This window comes from Scophthalmus maximus, chromosome 3, assembly GCF_022379125.1.
Source record: "Scophthalmus maximus strain ysfricsl-2021 chromosome 3, ASM2237912v1, whole genome shotgun sequence".
Taxonomy (NCBI): domain Eukaryota; kingdom Metazoa; phylum Chordata; class Actinopteri; order Pleuronectiformes; family Scophthalmidae; genus Scophthalmus; species Scophthalmus maximus.
In genome coordinates, this window is record NC_061517.1 from 28,121,853 (window position 1) to 28,133,270 (window position 11,418).

The following is an 11,418-nucleotide window of genomic DNA, read 5'->3' on the forward strand; positions in this document are numbered from 1 at the left end:
TAATCTAATTTTATTTTATAGCCTTTTTAAAATTATGAACCGATATTACATTCCATCCTTCATCTGTACCGCTTTATACGTTAAAGGTCGCAGGCGGGCTGGAGCCAATCCCAGCTGACATTGGGTGAGAGGCGGGTTCTGGAGAGGTCGCCAGCCAATCACAGGCCAACACACAGAGACATTCACACCTACGGTCAATGTAGAATCTCCAATGAACCGGACTCCAACCTGCATGTGTCTGGACCGGTGTTTGGCAAGTTACTCAGGAAGGGTAATAAGTTACTTATTACTTATAACTCTGTCAAAAAGTAATTCTATTACCTGACTTAGTACTTGATTTTACATGTAACTAGTTACGTTACTCGTTCTATTACTATATTACTTTTGCGGTTTCTGCATATTCAGTCATAAGAGTAGCAAAGAGTATCTGATGGTTTTACAGAACATAAAACGTTGCGTAACACTCGAGCTGATATTGTGTCCAGCTTATGTTCTCTTATTTCTGCCCTGGCATATTAAGCGAGGTCCTTATGTTCAGAAGTCAAACAATGATTGTATGTCATCAGCAGAAGCTTCTCAAACTTCTTATCTACGATATACCGAGCGACGTGCTTCTCCAGATCTCTGTCATCCTCCATCCTACTTTTTGGCTCGTAGCCGGTGTGACCTGCCCGCGCGTACATGTCATCATATAGTAATAAGTAATGCAGCGTTACTTTGATCAGTAACTGTAATATAATTACTATTTCGGATATTGTAATCCCTTACACAAGAACTCCACACAGAAAGACCCTGGTTGGTCTGAACTGGGAAACCGGAAAATTAATTTTAAAGATTAAATTCAATTGAAAGGATACTTCTCTGTAGTTTCACATTTTAAAGTGAAAAGAGTTCATGTTGTGAAAAAGTCAGTATGAATAAACATGGCTGGTTTCCCTGACGACACTTCTGGAGACATTTACATAAGCTTTTAAGGACTAAGGACAAATCAGCTGCACGCACACGCACACAGACAGAGCGGGGCCCAGGGCCTGAAGGCTTCATGACAAATAACAGACCAAGAGACTCCTCACCACAGGCGTAGCGCTGGGGGGGGACAGACTATCCAGGGCCCCAAGGGTGGTGGGCCTGGAATTAAAAGGTTTTTCTGTTTGTAATTAGTGTCATAACAGAAATCAAAAATTGGCTGAATACATTGGTTGAGAGACTGAACTATGTATTTCAAATAATAGTGGATAGGCCCACTGTTCTCATCCTGTCGGCTGTCGGTCTTGCTTCTACTCAAAGTACAATATGTTCTAGCCCTATGCCGTCTTTTATTTTCATCACTGTTGTTATTTTTATTGTTCGCATCATATAAGAAGAAGAAGAAGAACACGTTCAGTCATGAATTAATATAATACAAACATTGTACAAGACGTCTCTCGTGCAGACTGGAGATATTATTCAACTGCTCCGCATCATCATCACCATCACGCTCTCCACTTTTACTCCTGTGAAGAATTGCCCCATGAATAGGCGCTTCAGACAGACGCCCAGCAAACGAAATGCATCTTGCATGGTGGATCTGCGTTGCTTGATCCACAAAATGGCAACATTGATGGTGGAGGTGGCGCTCAGCCGCATGAAGGTCCCATGCTCTGGTGGCCTGAGAGCCCGTCTTGTTCTTGCTGTAATCGCCTGTGAAAAAACAAGTTAGCGATGCTTTCGACAGCCGTAACGCGCCGGCAAACAGCAGAAAATACCCGACCATAAGAAATTGGCTATGTTTCCAGTGCTGGCTTTTAACTTCTTCTTTTTTTATCTTTGGGTTCTTTGCTTCGCACTGGTTTCTCTCGCTTCTCCTCAGTAATACTGAACACAGTCACCTGACGAAAGAGACGATGAGGCGTGTTCCTCCAGTCCTCATGACCTCAGTGTTCGGCAGTACGACCTTCAGGTTCTGTCGTCGGTGTGTATCCACGGACCTGTGGGGCCGGGGTGTGAATCCTGATCGGAGTGAGATGTTGTCACAGCAGATTTTGTCTGGCTCACTGCGGAAAAACCCAAAGCCCCTCGCAAAACTGGCAGCTCATACACCATCTCTGTATCAAATGTCTACTCATTATCCCGATTACTAAGGTTTGGCCATGGTGGCCAAAACAGTCAATGGTCCCCCCCACAACTCAAAAATGGATGTTGAAATTGTATGGAAATAATTACCTCCATCTGAAATTGGATTAGCGTCTGAGCTAACGTTTGTGTTTCACTTGTTTAGTGAGACCTCCATGCTTTTCTGACCGAGCACCAGACAGCAGCAGCGTGTCTTGAGTCACAAACAGTCAGAGGCCCGACTGTTATGAACCTTCACACTGACGACACGCACGCACACACACACACACACACACACACACACGCTGGTTACCATCAGCGCACCGCTCTGATGGTAACCAGTGTTGGTCTATTCATTTATAAAAAATGCTGCCACGTGTGAAAACTAAATATGTGAACCAACACATTCCTCCTGGCCAGAGGGAGGTTGTGTGTGTGTGTATGTATGTATGTGTATATATATATATGCTTGTTTTCTCAGTCATGTTGTCTGCAGCAGCCGGGCCTGGGTCTCCGTCTGTCGGGTGAACTGGGGCATTGTGGGGCATCAGACACTTCACTTTTCATGGCTCAGTCACCAAGATCGATTAAGTGAAACCAATCGACCCACTGCGCGGTGAATGGGGGCTGCTACTTTCAAGTGGATCACACTGACTCTCTTTATTTTTTGACATTTGTGAAAGGCGAGGCCTGATCCAACCGATTAATACGAAAACAAGCGGAGGGCCCATCACATGATGACGGAGGCTGCAGGACAGGACAGGACGTGGCCAGTGAGGACAGACGGAACTCTGCTGGTGACAGTCTCATCAGTGGTTAACGTTTTCCACTTAACAGCCTTTGAGTTGCAAAGTGAAACATCTGCTTAATCATTGAAAATTATATTTTACCTTCTTAAAAAATACCTCATTGATACGTCACGACCAACAGAAATTTTAGTGGTGAATTTCTGTTTTAGACAAGATACAATATATCTCTCACTTTGTCTTCAGTTCTTACTTTTGGACTGAATCATTCGACTTCTTTTAGCAGCTACATGTGAGGAAATATCAGTGACAACCTAATACCATTGTTACAGTCACATGTATTACACCTGTCACATCATTATTCATGATTTATTTATAATTTATCTATTTCAACCAATCTGCAGCACTTAAGTGGCCTGCAGACATCAAATTATCCAGAAATCCTCAAAAATGAAGAAAATAGATGTGGCACTTCAGAAATAATAAATCTATTTCTGTGCAGTAAATGTTTATCTATTGATTCATTTTATTATCCTGGTAATTTTCTCATGACCCCCCCGATTTATCCCACATCCGTTCATCTCTGATAATATTACCTGCTCCAAGGAGGTTCAGTTTTTTATCAGCGTTTGTTTGTTAGTAGCAGGATTATGCAAAAAAAAAATAGAGAAGCAATTTTCATGAATATTTGTGGAGGGGTGGGGCGCCGACCCGAGGAATAACTCATTAGATTTTGGAGAAGATCTAGATAACTGGCCGGATCCAGAAATATGGAAAACCACATGTCCTCTGTGAAAGAAGTCACGGTGCAGACGCAGCCATCGGAACCAGAAGATCTCAGTGTGATGCACTTATATATATATTATGTTATATTATGAGTTATATTATGATGTTCACAGAGTGGCTCTTGCCTCTGGCCTCCTTCATTCTGTGCATCGTGCAGATAGTTTATGCAGAACATAAATGCAAAGAAAATGCAGCCATTTGTTGATCATATATCAACATTTGTTAAATATCACCCCCTTTCTTTTGACAAACATTATTTATGTATGTTAATGTGAAATAATACTATTTTTTTCCTTTTATTGTTAAATAATCCCATGGTATGTTTGAATGAGTAGCCAACACTGTGGACTATATTGAGCATTATCAGGCTCATGGAGTTTGCAGCAATAAATGACAGGCGTTCATGTTGTCTGTCGCCCCTTGTTCCTGAAAGCAACGTGAACGAAAGGGGGCTCTTCCACAGGCCTCAAGTGTGTTTTGCAGTAAGAAGTGGAAAACAAATGCCTACCCATGGCACCGTGGATTATTATTAATAATTTATTTTGACACAGGAACAAACTCTGGACTGGGTTCTGCAAAGCAGCAGGAGGGCGAACATTAATCTGCGTTGTGAGCCGTGCTGTGCAGATGAAGCATTCATTTGAAAGCAACTCGTGTAAGCATAAGTTTTCAATTAAATTTCAATTCAATTTTATTTGTATAGCGCCATATCACAACATACATTGTCTCAAGGCACTTTACATAGTGAGGTCAATATTACAATATTACAGGGAAAACCCAACAAATCCCACAATGAGCAAAGCACTTAGCGACAGTGAAGAGAAAAAACTCCCTTTTAACAGGAAGAAATTTCTGACAGAACCAGACTCAGTTGTGGGCGGTCATCTGTCTCGACCGGTTGGGGTGAGGAGAGAGATTGCATTTACAGAGCGAAGTGATCTATTGGGATAATATGAAACTAGGAGCTCTGTAAGATATGATGGAGCTTGATTATTAAGGGCTTTGTAGGTTAGGAGCAGTATTTTGAATTCTGTTCTGAATTTTACAGGAAGCCAATGCAGAGATTCTAACACTGGAGAAATATGATCTCTTTTTCTAGTTCCTGTCAGAACTCGTGCTGCGGCATTTTGGATTAGCTGGAGGCTTTTCACAGACTTATTGGGGCATCCTAGCAGTAATGAATTACAGTAGTCCAGTCTAGAAGTAACAAAAGCATGGACTAGTTTTTCAGCATCCTTTTGAGAGAGGATGTTTCTAATGTTCTTGATATTGCGCAGGTGAAAGAAGGCTGTCTGTCCTAGAGACTTGTTTCATGTGTGAGTCAAAGGACATGTCCTGGTCAAAGGTAACTCCAAGGTTTCTCACAGTAGAGCTGGAGGCCAAGGTAATGCCATCCAAAGTAACTATATGATCGGATAATGTTTCTCTGAGGTGTTTAGGGCCGAGTATAATGACCTCAGTTTTTTCTGAGTTTAGAAGTAAAAAATTATAAGTCATCCAGGCCTTTATGTCTTTAAGACAATCCTGAAGTTTGTCTACCTGATTAGTTTCATCTGGCTTTATAGATAAATACAGCTGGGTATCATCAGCGTAGCAATGGAAATTGATGTGGCGTTTTCTTATAATATTGCCTAAAGGAAGCATATATAGAGTGAAAAGTATCGGTCCCAGTACAGAACCTTGTGGTACTCCATGACTCACTTTTGTATGAATGGAAGATTTGTTATTAACGTTAACAAACTGAAATCTATCAGATAAGTAGGACTTAAACCATTCTAGTGCTGTTCCTTTAATTCCAATGTGTTCTAGTCTCTGTAACAGAATTTTGTGATCGATGGTATCAAATGCAGCACTAAGATCTAAAAGGACGAGAATAGAAACATATCCACTGTCTGAGGCCATGAGAAGGTCGTTGGTAACCTTCTGTAGTGCTGTTTCTGTACTATGATGTTTTCTAAAACCTGACTGAAAGTCTTCAAGCAGACTATTCCTGTGTAAATAGTCACATAACTGGTTAGCAACAGTTTTTTCAAGGATTTTAGAGATAAAGGGGAGGTTTGATATGGGTCTATAGTTAGCTAAGATATCTGGGTCCAGAGTCGGTTTTTTGAGCAGAGGTTTAACTACTGGCACCTTAAAGGCCTTTGGTACATAGCCTGTCAATATAGATAAATTGATCTGATCTAATATGGAATTATTAATTAAAGGTAATACATCCTTAAATAGCCTTGATGGAATAGGATCTAAAAGACAGGTTGATGACTTGGATGAAGTGACAAGTGAAGTCAGCTCAGCCAGATCTATAGGGGAGAAGCATTCTAAATAAAAATTAGGCGATACTATTGGTTCAGAACCTACAGTACTGGACCATGTGCCATTAGTGGGAAGAAGCTGGTAAATTTTTTCTCTGATAATAATCTTATTAGTAAAGAAACTCATGAAATCATTGCTACTTAGAGTTGGAGGAATAGACTGTTCAGTAGAGCTTTTACTCTCAGTCAGCCTGGCTACAGTGCTGAAGAGGAACCTGGGGTTGTTTTTATTTTCCTCTATTAGTGAAGAAAAATAATTGGTTCTGTCATTTCGGAGGGCTTTCTTATATGTAATCCAACTATTTTTCCAGTCTAGGTGAGAATCATCTAGACTATTGGAACGCCACTTCCTTTCTAACCTACGTGACGTCTGTTTTAAAGCGCGTGTCTGTGCATTAAACCATGGAGCTATCCTCCTCTGTTTGACTGTCTTCTTTTTCAGAGGGGCGACAGTGTCAAGTGTGGAACGTAGTGAGGCTGCTGCACTATCAACAACATCATCAATTTGTATGGGAGTAAAGTTTTGATAACGATCCTGCACTGTATCGACACATGGCAGTAGAGTAAATAACGAAGGAACTGTTTCTTTGAATTTACTAACAGAGTTTTCTGATAGACACCTGCTGTAATAGAACTTTTCTCCAAATTCAGTAAAGTTAATAATGGAGAATTCAAATGTAACTAAGTAGTGATCGGACAGAGGGTTTTGAGGAAATACTATTAGATTGTCAATGTCTATGCCATAGGTCAGAACGAGGTCGAGGGTGTGATTAAAACAGTGAGTGGGTTTGTTTACATGTTGAGTAAAACCAATTGAGTCTATGAGCGAATTAAAGGCAGAACTAAGACTGTCGTTGGCAACATCCACATGAACGTTGAAGTCACCCACTATCATAACTTTATCTGTGCTAAGCACCAACTCAGATAAAAAGTCTGAAAATTCAGATAAAAATTCAGAGTAAGGGCCTGGTGGTCGATAAACAACTACAATAACTGGTTTTTGACATTTCCAGCTAGGGTGAAGGAGGATAAGAGTTAGGCTTTCAAATGAACTAAAACTAGAATATGAGTACTGATATAAGAGGGAGGTGTTGATTCATTTAAACTAACATATTCTTCTGGCTGTAGCCAGGTTTCAGTCATACAGAATAAATCAACGTGCTGATCAGTTATCAGATCATTCACTAACAAAGATTTAGATGGGAGTGACCTAATATTAAATAATCCACATTTTATTGTTCTATTGTTAGGTTCATTTATAGGCTTTGTGTTGATCTTTATGAGATTTGTTTGAATTACACCTCTTTTATTTCCCTTTGAATTAGATAGTTGAAGTGGTCTTGGGGCAGAAACAGTTTCTATGGGGTTTTGTGGGGGCGACTGGTGTAATAGAAGCGCAGAGAAGCGTGTAAGACTGCAATTCTGCTTCCTGGTCCCAACTCTGAAAAGTCACGGGGTTGACCGTCTAGGTAAGTCAGGTTTCTACCAATGAGAGCTGCACATCCAAAGTTGAATGAGTGCCATCTCTCCACATCAGAGCAGGAATTCTCCAAAAGGTGCGCCAGTTATCTATGAAGCCCACATTGTTATCTGGACACCACCTCGACAACCAGCGGTTTAGTGATGATGTACGGCTATACATGTCATCACTTTTCAAGTTGGTAAGTGGATTATGAATTATAATCTACATCTTTTAATGGATGATTGTATATATGTGTGTGTGTGTGTGTCGTACTGCAGTTGTGAGAGACGTTGAACAGTGTCATCTACAAGTGTGAATATATATCACATTATATGTGAGGGCGGTTTCAGCAGGAGTCATGCACATCCCACAACAAAAAGCTAATATGTATATTGTTATAACGCAGAGGAAAATCATAATTTTCTTCTATTGCCAGTGCGAGGACCCTCTTGAAACTGTTCTGTTTTAAACAAAAATGATTCACATATTTGAGGTGCTGAAGGTCCTCGACAACCATCACACCGCGTCAGGTGGTGAAAATCTTTCATGGGTCTTGTGTGTGGGTGTTCCATCAAAAATTTCTAGCAAAGTAGCCCTGATGAGACGGTTCACCTTCACTGAGATGTATGAAATTCCTCCAAAGACTAAAAGGAAGCCTGTGGGAAACACAACAAGAAGTCAGGTAAGAAGTTCCTGTGCAAAGTCTGGATGGATTTGAGATTTCAGTTATCATAAAAGGTCCATTTAAGAATCGCCAATAAAAGGTCCAGAGCATTACACCTGTCATATTAAATCATATGTTCCAGACAGATGTGCTCAATGAATTTCCAGCGGTTCCAGGATAAAGTTCTTCTTGGTATTCATCCTGAAGGCTACGTTGTTGTTCTGCAGCAGTCGCTGTTTATTGACTTCCTGCTGGTCAGAAAGATGACTTTGTGATTCTGTCACTTTTGTGTAACTGTGCATGTTGTATAACTTCAAAACTCAATAAATAAATAAGTCACGACATAAAGTATAAAGTAGACGTGTTGGATCATAAGAAACAACTGTTCAAAGTCAAAGCAATTAATTGACTCTCTGAAGAAAATGCAGAATGTGCACGATGGACACCATATTCCACGTGGCCCTGAACGCCTCACAAGACCCCTGTTATGTAGCTGGGTCATATGACGTGGGTTCTATTGAGCGTACATTTCTGCTGCTGCGTTGAGGTCCTGATGTCGTCGCAGAACAAAAATGAATCAGAAGTGGTCATTAACAATGTTCTTCAGACTGTGGACAGGGGACACATCTGTCCCCCTCTAGTGTCCAACTCCACACGTCCCGTGCTGAATCATCCGCAGCTTCATTCTGAGTAATATAAATGACACGAGTGTCTCATATTAGAAAGAATCCAAACTGGAAATGGTGAAACCATAATGTGTCTGTCGTCTTTGGTTACTGTCTCCTCGTTCATTTCGCGGTATGTAGCTGGAAATATGAGACGGATATGAACCGCTGCACCGTCAGCAGATTGAGGTCTGTTGGGCATTCATTTTAGATTATGAATTATTACATTTTCCTAAAACGATGTAAATATTATTATTAAGAATATTAATATCAGGCAAATACCTTCAATCTTATTGTTCCTTGGGGACCACTCACAAAATGAACTGTAGCACTTTCTAATCGCTGTTTTTGACAGGTTGTTCTAGCCCAACACCTCTTCGAAAAGCAGTTGCTTATATCTAATCTTATAAATTATACTTTATATTTGTGTGTGTGTGTGTGTGTGTGTGTGTGTGTGTGTGTGTGTGTGTGTGTGTGTGTGTGTGTGTGTGTGTGTGTGTGTGTGTGTGTGTGTGTGTGTGTGTGTGTGTGTGTGTGTGTGTGTGTGTGTGCGTGCGTGCGTGCGTGCGTGCGTGCGTGCGTGCGTGCGTGCGTGAGATCAACTGGCAGAGGCAGGAGGAGCTGACAGAAAGGCTGACAATCGCTCCTGTAGAAAGCAGAGGAGGACTTCCAAGACTGGAACCGTTCTAGCGAACCACCTGCGGAGACGACAGGACACAGGTAAGTGAGCGGAGAAAATCAAGTCCAGTACCTCCAACAGGAGCAAGACGCAACGAGAAGGTTGCTCAAGTAGAGAGAGAAGTTACAGCATCCAGTCTGGAAACATCCCATTACCAAAGAACCGTAGCTACCAGGAGTCTGACAGAGTCTGAACCTCAGGAGAAGTGAAATGCTCGCTGGTGCTCTGGAGTCAGAGATCGAGCACTAGGGGAGAGAGAGAGAGAGGGAGGGGGAGATGCATGATGGGAGTTCCCCCAGCAGTCTGGCCTTTAGCAGTAAACACCCATCAGCTCCAACTATAATCTTCATCAAAGAGGAAGGTTGTAGAGATGTCGTCAGCATGGTGGCTGAAGGCTCAGCCTGCCTGACAGACTGGAACGTGGTGATATTTAGTCATGTTGTAATCGCCTGGGCATCGGGATACCAGATCTTTGTTCAATTCAAATTATTTAAAAGGTAGATATGGTTATTTGGGGAATTGTTGGGCAATTAGGGAATCTGTGTATGTGAGCATGTGGGCTTGCAGCTACTGTGACACAACTCCTTCTTGTTCTTTTGAGTGGAATGAGAGGTTCAAGATTTGGTTGACAGATTTAAGGAGGTTGGTTTCTGAAGTAGAGGTTTAAAAGCTTTAAAGATGTAGAGAGTTATGCCAGATATTAGTGATATATTGATAATATATAGGGTTGTCTGTCCCAAAACTGTCCAATTTGGCTCGTACACTCTCAGGACAGTTGAGACAGGAGCCAGGTGCAGAGCAGGTAGGAGCAAGTGAATTTAACTCATCAAAAGAACGTAGAAACTAAATCAAACACAGGTAATCCAGATGAGGAAACACGAGAACCAGGAAAGGGAAAGATGAACGAGATAAAAGTTATGACACAGAGCAGACAAACTGACAAGGGGAGGCTCAGAGAGACACGAGGATAAGTGGACAAAGGGACGAGTGAGACAGTCACAAGGACAAAGACAGGAACTCGCTAACTGGGGTGTAGAGCTCTGTGATCATCTACTTCATGTAAGATATTTCTGTCGTTAAAGACACTGGAAGTAGAATATTACTGATATTTTAGTGTTATGCTCTTATATGCAATATAACAAGAAACGGCATAGCTTTAGTAGGGGAGGTGGCACTGCTTTGGCCAAGTATTATATATTTTGGACCTTTGACAATATATTATTATTATTATTATTATTATTATTATAATGAATCTTGGGTGCCTCGCAAAACCTTTATCTCATATCTTTAATCCTTCATTTGAAAAGGGAATTGTTCATATTTTAAAGATAAAGATTATTCATATTTATAAAGCTGATGACACTGCTTTTTTTCCAATAATTGCAGACCCATATTCCATCCTGCCGGTAATTTCAAAAGTACTTGAAAAGCTTGTCCAAGATGAATCGCTCACCTGGATAAGTTCAATATTTCATACACACATCAGTAGGGTTTTAGATAGAAAACATTCAACATACACTACACATCTAATCATTGAAATATAAAAGCTGGGGATAGAAAGGAAACACACCGTAGGTATTTTTCTTCGACCTATCTAAGGCATTTGATAAGTCATTTGATATATGGTGATTTGATATAATCACCATATGCCTTGCGGCGTACCTCAAGGCTCAATTCTTGGGCCCTTGTTATTTTTGATATATATATATATATATATATGAATGATCTTCCTAACGTCTCAGACAAGCTGTCTGAAATTGTATTTGCTGATGACACAAGTATCTTCTATTCGCATAAAGATCCAGACATCATATTCAATGTGATAAATGACAAACTTATCAAACTGTTTAATTGGTTTGAGTCCAAGAAACTCTCTCATAACATAAAAAAACAAACTTCTTTTTTTTTTGGTCTCAAATCAGGTATTTTTTAACCCTTCCACTAAAATTGGAATTGATAACATCCCAATAACCAATGTGTGCCCTATTAGATTCCTTGTTGTTCTGTTTGATG